Source organism: Scyliorhinus canicula, chromosome 8 (genome assembly GCF_902713615.1).
Source record: "Scyliorhinus canicula chromosome 8, sScyCan1.1, whole genome shotgun sequence".
NCBI lineage: Eukaryota > Metazoa > Chordata > Chondrichthyes > Carcharhiniformes > Scyliorhinidae > Scyliorhinus > Scyliorhinus canicula.
In genome coordinates, this window is record NC_052153.1 from 148,409,490 (window position 1) to 148,425,990 (window position 16,501).

Sequence of the window (16,501 nt, forward strand, 5' to 3'; positions counted from 1 at the left end):
CCGCACGTTTAAAGGGGTTGGCTGTGAACTGTGCCACTTGTTTATTTATTTTTTCTTATCTTTCCCCATCAGTCTGCTGTGGCTTCCCGCCAAGCCAAGCCAGGTGGAGTGAATGCAACAGCGTCCTTCCTCCCCGGAGCCCCTTTGTGAATCAGCGCGCAAACCAAGCCCGCAGTGATACAGCTTAACAGTAAATGTCAAACTACTCCCTGCAGTCCTCAACTTAATCAAATTCATGGGACCACGGCTACATTTCTGTGCGGGCCGCTGTTCCACGCATAACCCGAGAGCGCTGTAATGAAGCATTTCCATTCGGCGTTTAGTATTTCTCATCGCTCAGGTGACTGGTTTTGCTTTACAGTTTATCTGCTGATACCCCGCAGACTCCACTGATGCCCCATCGCGCGTTTCCTGTTGCAGTCCCATCGGTGCCCTGTGATGAAGATGCTGTCGCCTGCTCAGTAACGCCCCTCCGCTCGCCAGATGCCTCCGTGTCACTGGCTGCCCAGTCTGTCGATCAAAACATCACCCCGCACAGACTTTTACCAGATAAAGGACGGCACAAAGTCCACCTTTGAGGCTGTCAGGTACTTTGATCATCCTGGAAGTGATTTCTACTTTACTAATATTCGCACTGCTGTACCAGTCAGTTAAAAAAATATATTTGTCTTTCAAGAATGGGGGAAATTATAAACTCTAAAGGCAGGTCAATCATTCTGACACTTGGGAATTTTGAAGAGAGATCATGAAGATGTTATTTTAGAAAGTACAAGACTCCTAACGTGTTATCATTGACACATTCAGTCTGAACACTGCAGTGGAGTGCATGAACGTTGACATTTTCTTGAAGATTACAGTATTTCTTACTAATCTTGCATCCTGAACCATATGAAACAAGATTTATACCTGGATTGGGTAAGACTTCTTATGCTTTCTTTAATATAAAGACTAGGGATGTGCCTTTCATTAGTCACTGTTACCTAACAAATGTAAATTCTGCAATTCTGTCATTTCTAAAATCTTTTATTGCTGGTGCTTAGTTTATTGTCTTTTTCCTGCTTTTCTATTTTGATTCCAGCTTTGTTGGCTGATTGTCTCTACTCTCTAATCTCCCACACATGCCCTCTTCTGCTTCTTGTGTTTTTAAGATCTGTTTACAAATAAATAAGACAAGATGTCCTAGGTGTGAAATATTGGATGCAGAAAACTGTTCTGCAGACCTAAGACTCCACCTGATTTGTGCATTACTGGAATGGATTAGAGGTGTCAGCTTTGTAACAGTAATTTTAGTCTCCGAAACTATCTACGTTTTGCGCTGCATTGTTTGCCACATTCAACTGAGTTAATTTCCATAAATTGGTGTTATTTTTTGTGCATTATGGTGGATTATCTCTTCTCCTCGACGAACCCTTTACCTTTACAGGCAAAAGCCGCAAAACAAATGACAGGTTTCTTTTTAATTTCTGATAAGCTTTCCCAAATCCAATTAAGAGGATTTAACTTTGTTTTCAGAAGTTTGTGGACTGGTTGCTGGTGCGGGTTTGTACACTATCATTTCTCCCAAGAATTTTGAGTTTGAAACCAGCTCACACTTAATGTTTTACTGTCGGCACAGGTTATGTTTGTATAATCAAGAGCCTGATGATGTTGAGCATGAGGAATTGTACAGAACCACCTATGAATTGCCGGTGCCATTTAGAGTAGTGACTGGAAAAACTCACACTAATGCAGTGAGGATGATCATCCCAAGTTTGAGATCACCATGGGAACAATGAGTAAGGATGGCCCTGAGACAAGTTAAATTTTGTGCCCAAATTTCCATTATATGCTCTTGTCACATGAAGTTCTGCATCGAGATCACCATTTAAAAAAAAATCTAACATATTGTGACCTGTTGACAAGCTATACCAAAGCAAATGTAAACTCAACAGTGTTGAATGAAGAATTTGATTTTCTTAGGCGGCATAGTAATGTAGTGGCCAGCACTGCTGCCTCACGGCCTTGAGAACCCAGGTTCGATCCTGGCCCCAGGTCACTGTCTGTGTGGAATTTTCACATTTTCCCCGTGACTGCATGGGTCTCACCCCCACAACTAAAGATGTGCAGGAGGTGGATTGGCCATGCTAAATTGCCCCTTAATTCGAAATAAATAATTGGACACTCTAAATTTTTTTTTTAATTATTTGATTTTCTTTTTGGGTGTAAAAGAAATAGAATCATAGAGATATGGCACAGGAGGTCATTATGTCCATTGGGTCTGTACCAGTGTTATCAGATCTATCTATCAATGTAGATATATATATATAAATAATATATGGCTCATTTTTGATTTGTAGCGTTTAATATTTTTCCAATCAAGAGACAATCAAATTTCTTCCTAAGTGTAACTATCCATATGAACAAAAACTTCTAACCTCCCTCCTTAAACTTTTATTGCAAATTCTAAATTTGTGCTAACTTTATATTCAACAGGTAACAAGATAACATGTGACTTTATCAGGATTAAAACTGAGTTTTGACTCAGTGACTGCTACAGAAATTTGCTATGCCATAGAGTTGAGGTTTACATTTACATTTCTTCTGAAGATATGGTACAAATTAGGGGAAGACAATAAAGAAATGAAATGTTAAAATTAGGGACGAGAGGCCCGATATTAACATTGTGTAAGGGTGGGTTAGAATGAATTCAAATCTCATACGCTATCTTGGAGTTTAAACTAAATTGGTTAAAGATGAATCCAGGACAAAATTCTTCACACAAAGAATTGTAACATTGTGGAACTCACTATTCTGTAAGCTATTGATGCAAAATTAATTAAAGTATTTCAAAATGGAGTATAGTACTGAGGAGGCAGAATATTGTGATTAAAAGCTAAAGTGCCATTGTTAGCAAGAATGATTTGGGAAGTAAATGGCCTATTCCTGTTTTTATGTGCCTAAAGACTAGAAACAAGAAATAATTCAAAGAAACTAACAAAGAGATAGCAGAAACACTTGTATAAATAGAAAATGAAATAACCCCTAAGGACTGGCAGACAACTGATGTTATTCTGATGTTCAAAAATATAAAACAAATCCAGGGAACTCTAGACATTGATGTTAGGAAATAGATTGGGATACTTTCTCAAATATGTGATAGTAAAACATTTAGGAACTGAAAATATAATAAGGAATCGTCAGCCTTGATTTCGAAAAGGAAGCCCATGCTCTGACAATCTTATTGAATTATTTGAAGAAGTAACATAAATAATTGACACGGGCAATGCAATCAATATAATATTCAGGGAATTTTAAAGGACGTTAAAGGTGCCACACAACAAACACATAACAATAATCAAATCATGTGGAGTCAAGGGGCAAGTAATAGAGTGGACAGAAAACTGGCTATAAAACTGAAAATGAAAAGTGGGAGTTATAAGTAATTGCTCAATTAGAAATTTTTAAAAAACGAATTGTTCAAACAGGTGGAAGGTGAGAAGGGGTCTGTCATGGAAATCAGGGCTGGGGCTACTGCTGTTCACCATTTACATGGATGATATTGGCGGCTAACACGAAACTGATGGACACCGTTAATACTGAGGAAGACTGCAACAATATACAAGAAGATGTTAACAAGTGTGCAGAATGGACATGCAAATAGCTAATGAATTCTGACATAGATAAATGTGAGGTTTGCATTTTAGAAGGAGAACTAAGAAGGCCACATATGCTTTGGAAAGTAAGAGTCTAATAATAATAATTGCTGGGCAGCACGGTGGCACAGTGGTTAGCATTGCTGCCTACGGTGCTGAGGACCCGGGTTCGAATCCCGGCCCTGGGTCACTGTCCGTGTGGAGTTTGCACATTCTCCCCGTGTCTGCGTGGGTTTCACCCCCACAACCCAAAGATGTGCAGGATAGGTAGATTGGCCACTCTAAATTGCCCCTTAATTGGAAAAAATAATTGGGTACTCTAAATTTTAAAAAAATAAATAAATAATAATAATAATTGCTTATTGTCACAAGTAGGCTTCAATTAAGTTATTGTGAAAAGCTCCTAGTCGCCACATTCCGCGGCGCCTGTTCGTGGAGGCTGGTACGGGAATTGAACCCACGCTGCTGGCATTGTTCTGCATTACAAACCAGAATGGGGTGATATGCAAATAAATCTAGGGGTAAAAATTCACAGATTATTAAAAGTAAGAATATTCATTAATAAAACCGTAAAAGGTGCAAACAAACCCCTGAGGCTAATTTCTAGAGGGGGTGGGGGGTGGGTTGAAATGCAACAAGGTTAGGTTAAACTAATAGAGAAACTTGGTTAAACAACACTTAGAGTGCAATGCACAGTTATAGACTCCAGATTACAAAAATATATTAAAGCGTTGCTGAAAGTGACAAAGAGATTTACAGGAATTATATTAGATTTGAAGGGTATCAGGGAAAATTTAACAGACTGAGGAGCTTTTTCGCTTGTGGGGAAATCCAAATTTAGGACCAAAAATACCAGATACTCACCTATAAATTCAATCAGAAATTCAGGAGAAACCCTAGGAGAGTAGTGAGAATGGGAATTCACGACCAAATTGAGCGATTGTGATGAATACGTAGATATATTTCGGGAGAAGATAAATAAATACATGGGGGAGAAAGAAAAAATGGTTATGTAGATAACAGGAGGTGGCATGAAGTGGGAGAAGGCTTACATATAACATAAATATCTGCATATTTCTGTCATGCCAGAGATCTTTAGCTGTGCTATAAATTCTATGTAAAAATGGATGATAAAATGATAAAAGTGGAAGAAAGTACTGTCAGCTCAACTCATTCTAATTCTTACAAGCCCTCTCTTGTTCCCAGTGAGAGTTTACTCTGTGACTTTTAATTGCATAATGAAATCCCAATTCAATTATTTCCAATGGCTGTAAACACTTGACCTCTAATGAACAAGATTTCCCACTACACAAACAAGTCAACTAAATGCAATTAATCATTAACATCGCAGTAGCCAAATTATATTTCTTTAGCAACAACTTTCCAGTATTAAGCTTCACCTACTAGCATACAGGGAATATGGGCAAGTGCTGACTGACTGATCATGACCCAATTTGAAACATGAGCAAGAGCTTACCACTGACAGTGCAAAGTCGGAAAATGATTCAGGTTGAAACATTTTTCTGATACATTTGGGTCAGACAGTAGCATGTTAGTGTAACATAATTCTCTGCCTGGAAAGCTCTCTGTGGTAGGGTATTTCCAACCCTCACATTTTGCCGTGCTCAATGTAGGAACACAAGTAGGCTATTTACCCCCTCAAGCCTGTTCTGTCAATCCATGAGATATCATAGAATTTACAGTGCAGAAGGAGGCCATTCAGCCCATCGAGTCTGCACCAGCTCTTGGAAAGAGCACCCTACCCAAGGTCAACAACTCCACCCTATCCCCATAACCCAGTAACCCCACCCAACACTATGGGCAATTTTGGACACTAAGGGCAATTTATCATGGCCAATCCATCTAACCTGCACATCTTTGGACTGTGGGAGGAAACCAGAGCACCCAGAGGAAACCCACGCACACACGGGGAGAATGTGCAGACTCCACACAGACAGTGACCCAAGCCGGAATCGAACCTGGGAACTTGGGACCCTGGAGCTGTGAAGCGATTGTGCTATCCACAATGCTACCATTGCTGATCTGCGACATAACTCTTTATGCCCACCGTTGCCCCATATCCCTAATACCTCTGGCTCACAAAATTCTATCATTCTTAATTTTAAATTTAACAATTAATCCAGTATTCATTGTCATTTGGGGCAGATGGTTCCAAGTTTCTATCCTTGGTGTGAAGAATTTCATATTTCATTCCTGAAAGATCTGGCTCCACTTTTTGACTGTGGCCCTTAGTACTAGATTTCTCAACGAGTGGGAACAGTTTCTTCAAAATCCACACTATCTGTTCCGCTGAATATCTTGAAAACATAAGAGGAGAAAGATAGACCATGCTGTAATTATGTGTGAGACAGATTTTAATGCATTACTAAATTCAGTACAAGTGGGTGATGTTCCACCCACAGCATGCACCTTGCCCATATAGAATAGGAATATTGGGAGTCCCGGGAGCTGGTTTCATCAAATAAAGTTTGTAAATGTACCTGACAGTTTCAATTGCTGGTAAAATATTTTGTTCCTGTACATTTTCTATTCTACTTCAGCGTATTTTGCATGCATTAATTGGTTTTGCTGGAGGATCTGACATTTTTGTTTTTTTCCCCAGACAATTAAATTTCCACCACAAGTCTTGATTGCTACGCCATTTACATGTGGTGAGGATAGGTTTTCCATTAGGAATTGTGAATATGCATCCTGATTTAGATGAGGAGGAAGAGTTCATGAGAGGGATAAAAAGTAGAATTGCAATAATACTTTAGGCATTTTGTTTACACCTATTATTATCACGGGACCTGCACTAGTTCAGCCCTTCACACTTGCTTGGACATATCAGAGGAGGTCTATCTTTTCCTCTGTTTCACAAAATAGGATATCACAGATTAGTACCATTGGCTGCAGCATGACCTAAAAGAACATCAGGAGTAGGGGTGCCTCTTCCCATAGAAACAAAGGTTAGCACATTTCATGAAACCTTCATCTAATGGATCCTTCCAAACCAACTTTTCCACGTGAGGCAGCCTGCTGTGCACATATCTGTCAAGTATGGAATAAATGCTAGGTTTGCAATTGGTTCCCCCTTCGTTACATTTTCTATGGAGAGGAAAAATCAATTGGAAATGGTTACAGGTTTCCCTCAAATGCAAGTATCAAAGGCAAGTACCCATGTGTCCATCGCACCAACTCCATGATTTCTATATATAGAAAATGTTGCACTGATTTAATGTTCAGATGTGATCCTATCAGAGAAGCATCATTATGCATGCCAATGGTCACCATCAAGCGAATGGCCACAACACTATCATTATCTGGCATTCATGCTGATCACAATTCTGATGGAGAAGTAACTCAGAAAATCCAGTAGAGAAACATCTCAGTTTAGAACCAGGAATATCTGTTTGTTGTTCTTCAGTCGCCTCCTCCACCTACAAGAAGAATACACAGTCTGGCACAATGAAAGAGTGTATTCAAAAGAAAAACTATTGTAAAATGTGCTTTAAATGGTACCTAGCTCTTAAAGAGAGCAGGAATTCCACAATTTTGATATGTTTAATATGCATCAAAAAATGCAGGAACAAATGAATAGCATGCTCACCTTCACGTTCCTCCCAAGAGAAATAAACTACTTTCTCATAGAAACATAGAAAATATGTGCAGGTGTAGGCCATTCAGCCCTTCAAGCCTGCACCACCATTCAATATGATCATGGCTGATCATGCAAATTCAGTATCCCATCACAATCCCACTCCCGCTTTCTCTCCATACCCCTTGATCCCTTTAGCCGCAAAGGCCATGTCCAGCTTCCTCTTGAATATATCCAACAAACTGGCCCCAACAGCTCTCTGTGGTAGATAATGCCACAAGTTCACAACTCTCTGAGAGAAGGAGTTCTTCCTCGCCTCAGTCCTGAATGGCTTACCTCTTATTCTTAGATTGTGATCCCTAGTTCTGGACGTCCCCAACAGCTTCTTCCCCGCTGTTACCAGACTCCTAAATGATCCTCTTATGGACTGATCTGATTACTACTACACTCCTGTATGCTTCACCCGATGCCAGTGTTTATGTATTTACATTGTGTACCTTGTGTTGCCCTATTATGTATTTTCTTTTTCTTTTATTTTCCATGCACTGAATGATCTGTTTGAGCTGCTCACAGAAAAATACTTTTCACTGTACCTCGGTACACGTGACAATAAACAAATCCAGATCCAGATCCAGATCGGGAACATTCTTCCCACATCTAGCCTGCCCAGTCCCATCAGGATTTTACATGTTTCTATGAAATTCCCTCTCATTTTTCTAAACTCCAGTGAGTACAAGCCCAGTCAATCCAGTCTTTCTTCATTTATCAGTTATGCCATCCCAGGTATTAGTCTGGTGAAACTTCGCTGGACACTCTCAATAGCAAGAATGCTCTTCCTCACTGGGAGACCACACAATACTCAAGGTGTGGCCTCGCCAAGGCCCTGTATAACTGCAGCAAGACATCCCTACTCCTATACACAGTACTCTCACTATGAAGGTCAGCATGCCATTAGCTCTCCTCACTACCTGCTGTACCTACATGCCAACCTTCAGTGACTGATCCGCCATGACACCCAGGTCTCGTTGCACTTCCCCTTTTTCTAAACTGCCACCATTCAGATAATAATCTGCCTTCCTGTTTTTGCCACCAAAATTAATAACCTCACATTTACCCACATTATTTTGCATTTGCCAAGTATTTGCCCACTTAGCCAGCCTGTCCAAGTCACCCTGCAGCTTCTTTGCATCCTCCTCACAGCACACACTGCCACCCAGCTTGCTGTCATCTGCAAATGTGAAGGTGTTGCATGCAATTCCTTCGTCCAAATCATTAATGTATATTGTGAACAGCACTGAACCCTGTGGTACCCCACTAGTCATTCTGAAAAGGACCCGTTTATTCCCACCCTCTGTTTCCTGTCTGCCAACCAGTTCTCTATCCATGTCAATACATTACCTCCAATACCATGAGCTTTAATTTTGATTACTAATCTGTTGTGTGCCAGGAGCGAAGAATCAGAGTAATCACATTGACTTCCTCATCAATATTTGTCCATATTGCTTGTACATTTGATTTTACTGGAAAGTGGACTTAAGGTCTACATAGGGCCACCTTCCTTTGGAGCCACCTTTGTGGCAAGATCTCCAATTCCTTAACAGCAAAGGGACCAGTGTTGCTTGCTAGCTCCTTGTTCATATGTGAACAATTTGTCCATTTTACTCACAACATGTGCTTTATGACAAGCTAAGGCCAATTGTGCTGTTTGCTAAGTAGCGTGAACATTCATAGAACATAGAACATACAGTGCAGAAGGAGGCCATTCAGCCCATCGAGTCTGCACCGACCCACTTAAGCCCTCACTTCCACTCTATCCCCGCAACCCAGTAATCCCTCCTAACCTTTTTTGGTCACTAAGGGCAATTTATCATGGCCAATCCACCTAACCTGCACGTCTTTGGACTGTGGGAAGAAACCGGAGCACCCGGAGGAAACCCACGCACACAGGGGGGAGAACGTACAGACTCTGCACAGACAGTGACCCAAGCCAGGAATCGAACCTGGGACCCTGGCGCTGTGAAGCCACAGTGTTATCCACTTGTGCTACTGTGCTGCCCTTGTTTGTCGTTTGCCAACAGCCGATTCATGTTAGGGGGAAGCACATATTTCAATGCAACTAGCTTGCTGAACCGCTTATTATATTCATTCAGGAGATGTGTGCTTCGCTGGCTAGGCCAGCATTTATTAAATTGTCCCTGAAAAGGTGGCGAGCTGCCTTCTTGAACTAATGCAGTCCATGTGGTGTAGGTACACCAACAGTCATATTAGGCAGGGGGTTTCAGGATTTGAACCCAACAAGAGTGAAGGAATGGTGGTATTTGTCCAAGTCAGGTTGGTGAGTGACTTATAGGTAGTTCCCATGTGCCTGCTGCTCCTATCCTTCAAGACTGTAGTGGTCATGGGTTTGGAAGGTGCCATCTAAGGAAATTGAGCCTACAAATATGCCCACAGGATAACTCAACTTTGCATTTGTTATTCATGCAAAATCAGAAGCCTTTTATCAGTGCCACAGATCCTCGTGTCCTCTTCCTGATGACATAAAATCACAAATTTGCCAAGTAGAGGGTTATTTGAGTGATTATCCATCTCCTGCCACTTTCTGCACTTACAGCATAGCTTATTTGCAGCACTGCACTTTTCATATCTTTGAATATATTTTATTTGCTCTGTGACGCCCCGATCTTGCAACAAGTTTCAGGACAGATGGGTTAGCTGTTTTGAACCCTCTATCATGCTGCTCAACAATGAATCTATAAGAGGAGATTTGACTGATTCTGTGCCCAGGTCCACTGAATCCCATGGGCGCAGTAAATATCAGAAGATTGGCCAGGTCAGAGCACATAGCTGTAAAAAGCAATCTGCCCAATTTTGCTCCACTAATTTAAATGCAATGCAAGTTGTGCAAGTTCCTTTACATCTTTATCTTCCACTCACTGGACGTTCTGACATCTGCAACACAAGCACAGATCCAGCAAAATCTCCACTTAATGAATTTTCTACTTATTTTCACACCTTGCCTTCTGTTCAGTCCACTCCTACAGTGCACAGCTAAATCTTGGAACTCAGGTGTGTCATGGCTACAGTAGTTGCTGCACCCACATATGGCATCACACACTAATGTTCCAGCCGGATGCCTTATTACCATTGCAAGGGTTTAATCCTTGAAATGTTGGGGTCGATGTTCAGTTGCTGGCTGGGCAGGAAAGGCGTGTCATTTGAAAATTGCATTCCCACAGGGCAATACTGGATCCTGTTGCCTCTGGGACATTCCACAATTTTCAAAAGGCTGCAAGGGAAAAGGAATGGGAAACCCGCCTGCCACCAATCAGTAGCCCTTAAACTTCTGAAGGAGCTTGTTCAGGGGTCTTTCATGGAACAGAATAAGATTTTCAATCTTTTTGCCCGATTAAGTTGAACAGTTTGGAGCATGTTAGTGCACAGATATCAGGGTTTCCACCAGGTAAAAGGAAGTTTATTGCCATCTATTTTGGGGGAAATTTGAAGGGTTAACTAGCGCCAGGTTGAACGCTGTACCTTGGCTTGGTGTTCGTAGTCATTTTGTGCCACCTGTGTCCTCCTGGTCCTGTCATGAGCTGCCTACTCTCTCAGCAAGACAGCCGGAGCCACCAATATGGCTGCTGTCCCTCTTTGCTGCTGGCTCTCCACAGGTAGCTTCCACCAGCACCTCTATTTGGGTGCCGAACCTGTCTTCTAGCCAATCAACCCACTTACATTTAAAACGTGATGTAGTGCAGACATGGAGTCAGCACCCAGAATTCATCTGGATGTCAGGTTCCCAACCCTGCTTTAAAAATCCAGCCCTTTAAATCAGTCAATGGTCTGCTGGTGTGGGAAATGGAACTGCTGTGGTACTATGGTAGGTCCCTTCTAAGTTTCTTAAAAAAGCTTTTGTTACAGTTTGGTTTGCACTTCAGCCCCACACTCCAGATCTATGGCACCCATGTGGAGAGGGACAGGGAAGGAGAAGGTCTCTCTCGTGAACCTGCTCCTGGGCCTGTCTAAACTTGCCATAAATAGGTCCAGGCAGTGATTGAGGGGGTGATCTGGCCCAATTGTCTGCCCCTCTGCCTTGGCTTCATTCACAGCGGGTGTCCTTGAGCAGGGAGTACACAGTGCCCACGGGCACTGTTGAGGTCTTTCATGCCTGGTGGGAACAGCGGGGATTGAGGTACTTCATTGGCCCCCTTAATCACATTTTGGCTTGATGTTTTAAATTTCCTTTGTGATTTGTTTTTTTGTTCAATGTAATATCTGTTTAAGGGGGTGCCTCTTCAATTTATTCCAGTTTGTTTAATTTGGTTTAAGTGGTTAACACAAAATAGGTGTACTGCAGTCTAGATTGATATTTTGCACCAAGTTCTGAAATAACATCAGACAGAGACATTGAAAAGTTAATCAGCAGCACACTCCATACACCAAATGGCTTGAAGTATATTATTTTCTGAACATGGGCTGATTATCATCTTTCAGCCCATGCTGAAACAAAGCTTGAACTTTAGCTTTCATGTATTTGGAACATATTAGTATCTTAATATGTATTTACTAAAGATATTGTTAATTACAATCATCCCTTACTGATGACAAGCAGTCTTGGTTGTTGTGTGGTTGGGAAACGTTTGGAGCATTGCAATTGCATTTCTGACTTTGAGGACGATTATATATTTGTTAGAGCACATCATCCTCAAAGTCATCAATGCACAGGAAGCTGTATGTGATTTCAGTGAGTCCTCAGGACCAGAGTCGTGATCATACTCACCTTACTTTCACACCAATGCTGTCACAAAGCCTGCAGGAGCATCTATCACAGAATCAAAAAATATGACAGCACAATGAACCCCAGTACCATTGGAGCAGGCCCACAATATATCCAGTCAGCCATCAAATAAAATATTGATTAAATGAGCAAAATAGGTTATTAAAATAGGACGTACCCTCGACAATGCTGAAAGCCAGGGGTGCTAATATCAAAATTTTTTAAAGGTTGATTTTACACTAAGTACATGTAAATCTACAATAAGCTTTCAATAGCAGCCATTTCACTCCAATATTTTGCCTCATTCGGAACAAATTTAACACTTATCTGTATTTACATAGTAAAGGACCCAGTACTCTATTATGTGAAACAAAAAACAAGAAAACCAAACATGCATTAGCAAAGCTCAGGTAAGCTGCTGAAAGCTTTGGATATTTGCCCACTTTATTCAGCATTTTGTTCAGCCTCATTTTATTCAGTTACTTCAGTTTCTGCATTACTTTTAATTTTTTATTCCCCGCCCCCATTTTTTTGCGGTTAGCTTTTTTAAACCTTAGATCAGAGTGTCCACACAGTTTTAAAAAACACATTGATCTGTAATTGATAACTGGCGAAGGACAGATCTTTAGAATCAAAAACCTCCCGCAGAGATCATTTCAAAGCTTCTGCCTCTGTGTGTGTTTCACTCAGGAAAAAATAGCACTTGCTTTGAGAGAGTAGATTTTCCAGCATAACCTACTTAAAAGGATGTTATTAACTCAATGGGGAATATGTGCTTGGAACTGACTGGAACAGCAGTGGCACCAGGCTTTTCCAAGATTGGAGATAATCCTATTGACTGTTCTCGTGCAGTTTACTGGCTATTCAACTGAGGTGTCAATCCCAGGGGAGTGGCAAGGGAATGGCTGGAAGGCAAGAAAGTTGTGCATATCTTTCCACTCCAGTCAAGCCCGTCAAAATATTAAAGAAATGCCTGCGGTGGGCAGGAACTGGTAGCTCTGACTGGCCGTGTTTCCAGCTCTTGTAAGACATTGTGTGGCTGTGCGCCCAGAGGGTCAAGGCCATGACAAGGTCGACAGGAGAGAACCAACTAACCTCAATCTGGCACTACAATTTCTCCTTCCACTCACGAGAGCACTTGTTTAAGATATGGAACAAGTAAAGGCGTGGAGTTTTGATCATATCGCAAAATAAATATCGATCTTTTTGTGTGGACAGCGTGAGTTGCTATGACCATGGAAACATAAGGGAGAAGATTGATATCTGATAATTCAGCTTCAGTGAGTGGAAAGTGCAGCATGTTCTTGTGATAATCGTGGATAAGCATGCACAGGAGTTCTTTCACAAACCAAGTTCCTGAGCAGGAGGGGCCCATAGTTGGAAATAATTCTTGATCACAGTCTATGGGCGGGACTCAGTAGACCTGAGTTCAAGTCCACTGAATGGTGTGTTTAATGGGTTGTTTCTCGACGCTATAGCTCCGAGAAAGACCCTGCTATTCAAAGGCACTTTGCCATCTTCCTTGGCCTCGGCGAGGAACCCCTTGTGAAGGCCACTCTTTAAGTAATTTTCTGCACTGGCGGGGCAGGCAGACTTCTCGCGGATCAAGGCTCCCTTTTTAAAGTCAGCCCCGATCTTTCGATCCCCCTCACCACTCTCAGTGTGGCCTCAGGAACCCCCAACGTACCTCTTCCAGGGTCCTCGAGGCACCCCTCACCCTACTTCTTATGGGCAAGGCCCACCTGGGCCCAGCCCGGCATACTGCTAGGGAACATTGTCAGCTGTGCCAAGGACCCTGACTGGCAGTGCTGAGGTGGCCAGGTGCCGGGGGAGTGCCATGATGTCACCCTGCCCAGTACCTGACCACCCAGGGACTAAAACACCCCAGCGAGATCCCCCTAGGTTCCATCATGATTGGTTCAAGACTTTGTGAACCAGTACCAAACAGCACTCGATTGAGGCCTAATGGTTTATTTAAATATGCATGCCTGGATCTTGCCCAGCGAGAGTGAGGTCCAGGTTGTGACTCGCCACAAAATTACATTGAATTTTGCGAGACTCTGTGCAAAACTTGCGAGAGGATTCAAAGGCCTCGTCCTGACACCAAATTGGGTGCGGTGAGGCTGCTGAATCACACCATATAAATCAAACCTCTCTCCCTACACATGATTGCAGCAATCACATATTTTTAAACAATTGATTCCCAGGTTTTCAGTGTCAACTTCTTATTGCCCATCTTCTGGCTCCCCACTGAATGAATCAATAAACCAATTTTGAAGGCAGATATGAGAAAAGTGTGGGACTCATATACTGAGTTACATAGAGGGTGCAATCTTCCGGCCTACACTCAAGCCAGGTGCCAAACAGTTTGCGATGCAACCGGCCCACTCCCATAGGCGAAATGGGGATCTCGCTGTAGCGTGACGAGAAACCAATTATCACCACTTAAGCCCCTTTTCCATGTAATTAATGAGAGCCATCCCTTATCCAACGGTCCCCTGCCATTCAGTGGCCTCTCCAGCAAGTGGCCACACTGGAGCCGATTAGTACTCCTTTTGAAAAACATGAACCTGACAGAAAGGCTTCTGTGGAGAGCTGAGAGGGTGAGTAGCCATCTTTACTCACAGGCAAGGAGCCCAGTGGTGCTGGGCTTACTGCCCATGTGTTCGGTGAGGGATGGGGGACCCTCAGCTGGGGGTGGGGTGGTCCCTCTGCAAGAGACATTCTTGATGCCCCTTCTAATTTTGGCTGTGCATCTATCCCTGCTGAACATTCTCTCTGGATCCCAGGCCCTGCCAAGTTAGTTTAAACCATCCCCAACAGCACTAGCAAACCTCCCTGCAAGGATATTGGTTCCATTTCAGTTCAGGTGCAAACCATCCACCTTGTACAGGTTCCACTGTCCCCAGAGATGGTCCCAATGTCCCAGAAATCTAAAACCCTCCCTCCTGCATCATTTCTCCAGCCACGCATTCATCTGGACTAATCTCCTATTTCTATACTCATTAGCATGTGGCACTGGAAGTAATCCTTCCAGGGTTTGTGTTTTAATCTACTTCCTAGCTCCCTAAATTCTGCTTTCAGGACCTCAACCTTTTCTTAGAATTTACAGAGCAGAAGGAGACCATTCAGCCCATCGAGTCTGCACCAGCCCTTGGAAAGAGCCAACCCAAGCCCACACCTCCACCCTATCCCCGTAACCCATTAACACCTCCCAACCTTTTTTTGGCCAATCCACGGCCAATCTACCGAACCTGCACATTGTTGTACTGTGGGAGGAAATAGGAGCACCCAGAGGAAACCCACGTAGACAGGGGAAAAAGTGCAAACTCCGCACAGACAGTGACCCTAGCCGGGAATCGAACCTGGGACCCTGGAGCTGTGAAGCAACTGTGCTAACCACTACTACCGTGCCCCCCAAATGTAACACCAATGTGTACCATGATATCTGTCTGTTTGCCCTCCCCCTTCAGTATGCCCTGCAGCCATTCAATGCCATCCCTGACACCAGGGAGGCAACATAACATCCTGGAGTCTTTTTTGCGGCCACAGAAACACCTGTCTGTTCCTCTTACAATTGAATCCCTTACTACTATAGCCCTGATATTCTTCTTCCTCCCCTCTTATGCAGCAAACCCACCCTTGGTGCCATGAAGTTGACTGCCACTGCTTTCCGCAATAAAATTCATCTCCCCCAACAGTTTCGAAAACAGTATATCTGTTAGAAAGGGGGATGGCCATAGGGGGCTCTTGCACTACCTGCCTTCCTATACGCTGCCTGGTGGTCACCCATGCCCTTTCTGCCTGTTCAATCCTTACCTGCAGTGTGACCACCTCACTGAATGTGAGATCCACGACCTGCTCAGCATTACGGATGCTCCACAGCGAATCCACCCTCAGCTGCTGCTCCAAAATGCGGTTAGCCAGTAGCTGCAGTTGGACACACTTCCTGCATATGTAGTCACCAGAGACAACTGACACTTCCATGCTTTGCCACATAGTACAGGAGGAGCATATAGAAAGCTTTCCTGTCATGACTACTGTTATTTGAGCGGCGTTTTCAGATCCCCAAAATGTATCATGGAGTTCAACCAGCCTCTCCCTTTAATGGATTATTGCTTTTGAAGCACACGGCTTGTTCCCGAGGTGTGGTATGGCAATTATGGATACGTGGGTTTTTAAACACAAAACAATGTTTATTCCATGAATTCAACTTAAACTTTTTAAATAAACATTGGAGCCCTTAACACCCCTTACTTCAAAGATAACCCCGAAAATAATACAACACTAAATAATCCCTCAAAATGTTCCTTCAAACCTCCAAAAGACTTAACACCTTTAAACAGAAACACATCAGGTTAAAGACATTACTATTATGAGTTTAAATCACCCAAATGATTCAGAGATAGTCTTTCATGGCAGAGATCACAGCAAATCCAGCTCCCTGCAAAACACAGACACACCCAAGCTCTTTTCTCAAAACTGGCTTTCTCCTTT

At 42.7% G+C, this 16,501-nt stretch overlaps 1 protein-coding gene across 1 annotated transcript in view; it reads left to right on the top strand.

The window, feature by feature from the left end:
• Positions 1-246: 246 nt before the first annotated feature.
• Positions 247-16,501, top strand: part of ankrd34bb (ankyrin repeat domain 34Bb) — a 30,777-nt gene continuing 14,522 nt past the window's right edge. The window contains exon 1 of the mRNA XM_038803970.1: positions 247-915. The gene's annotated coding sequence lies outside the window, so the exon portion shown is untranslated. The remainder of the gene's footprint in view (positions 916-16,501) is intronic.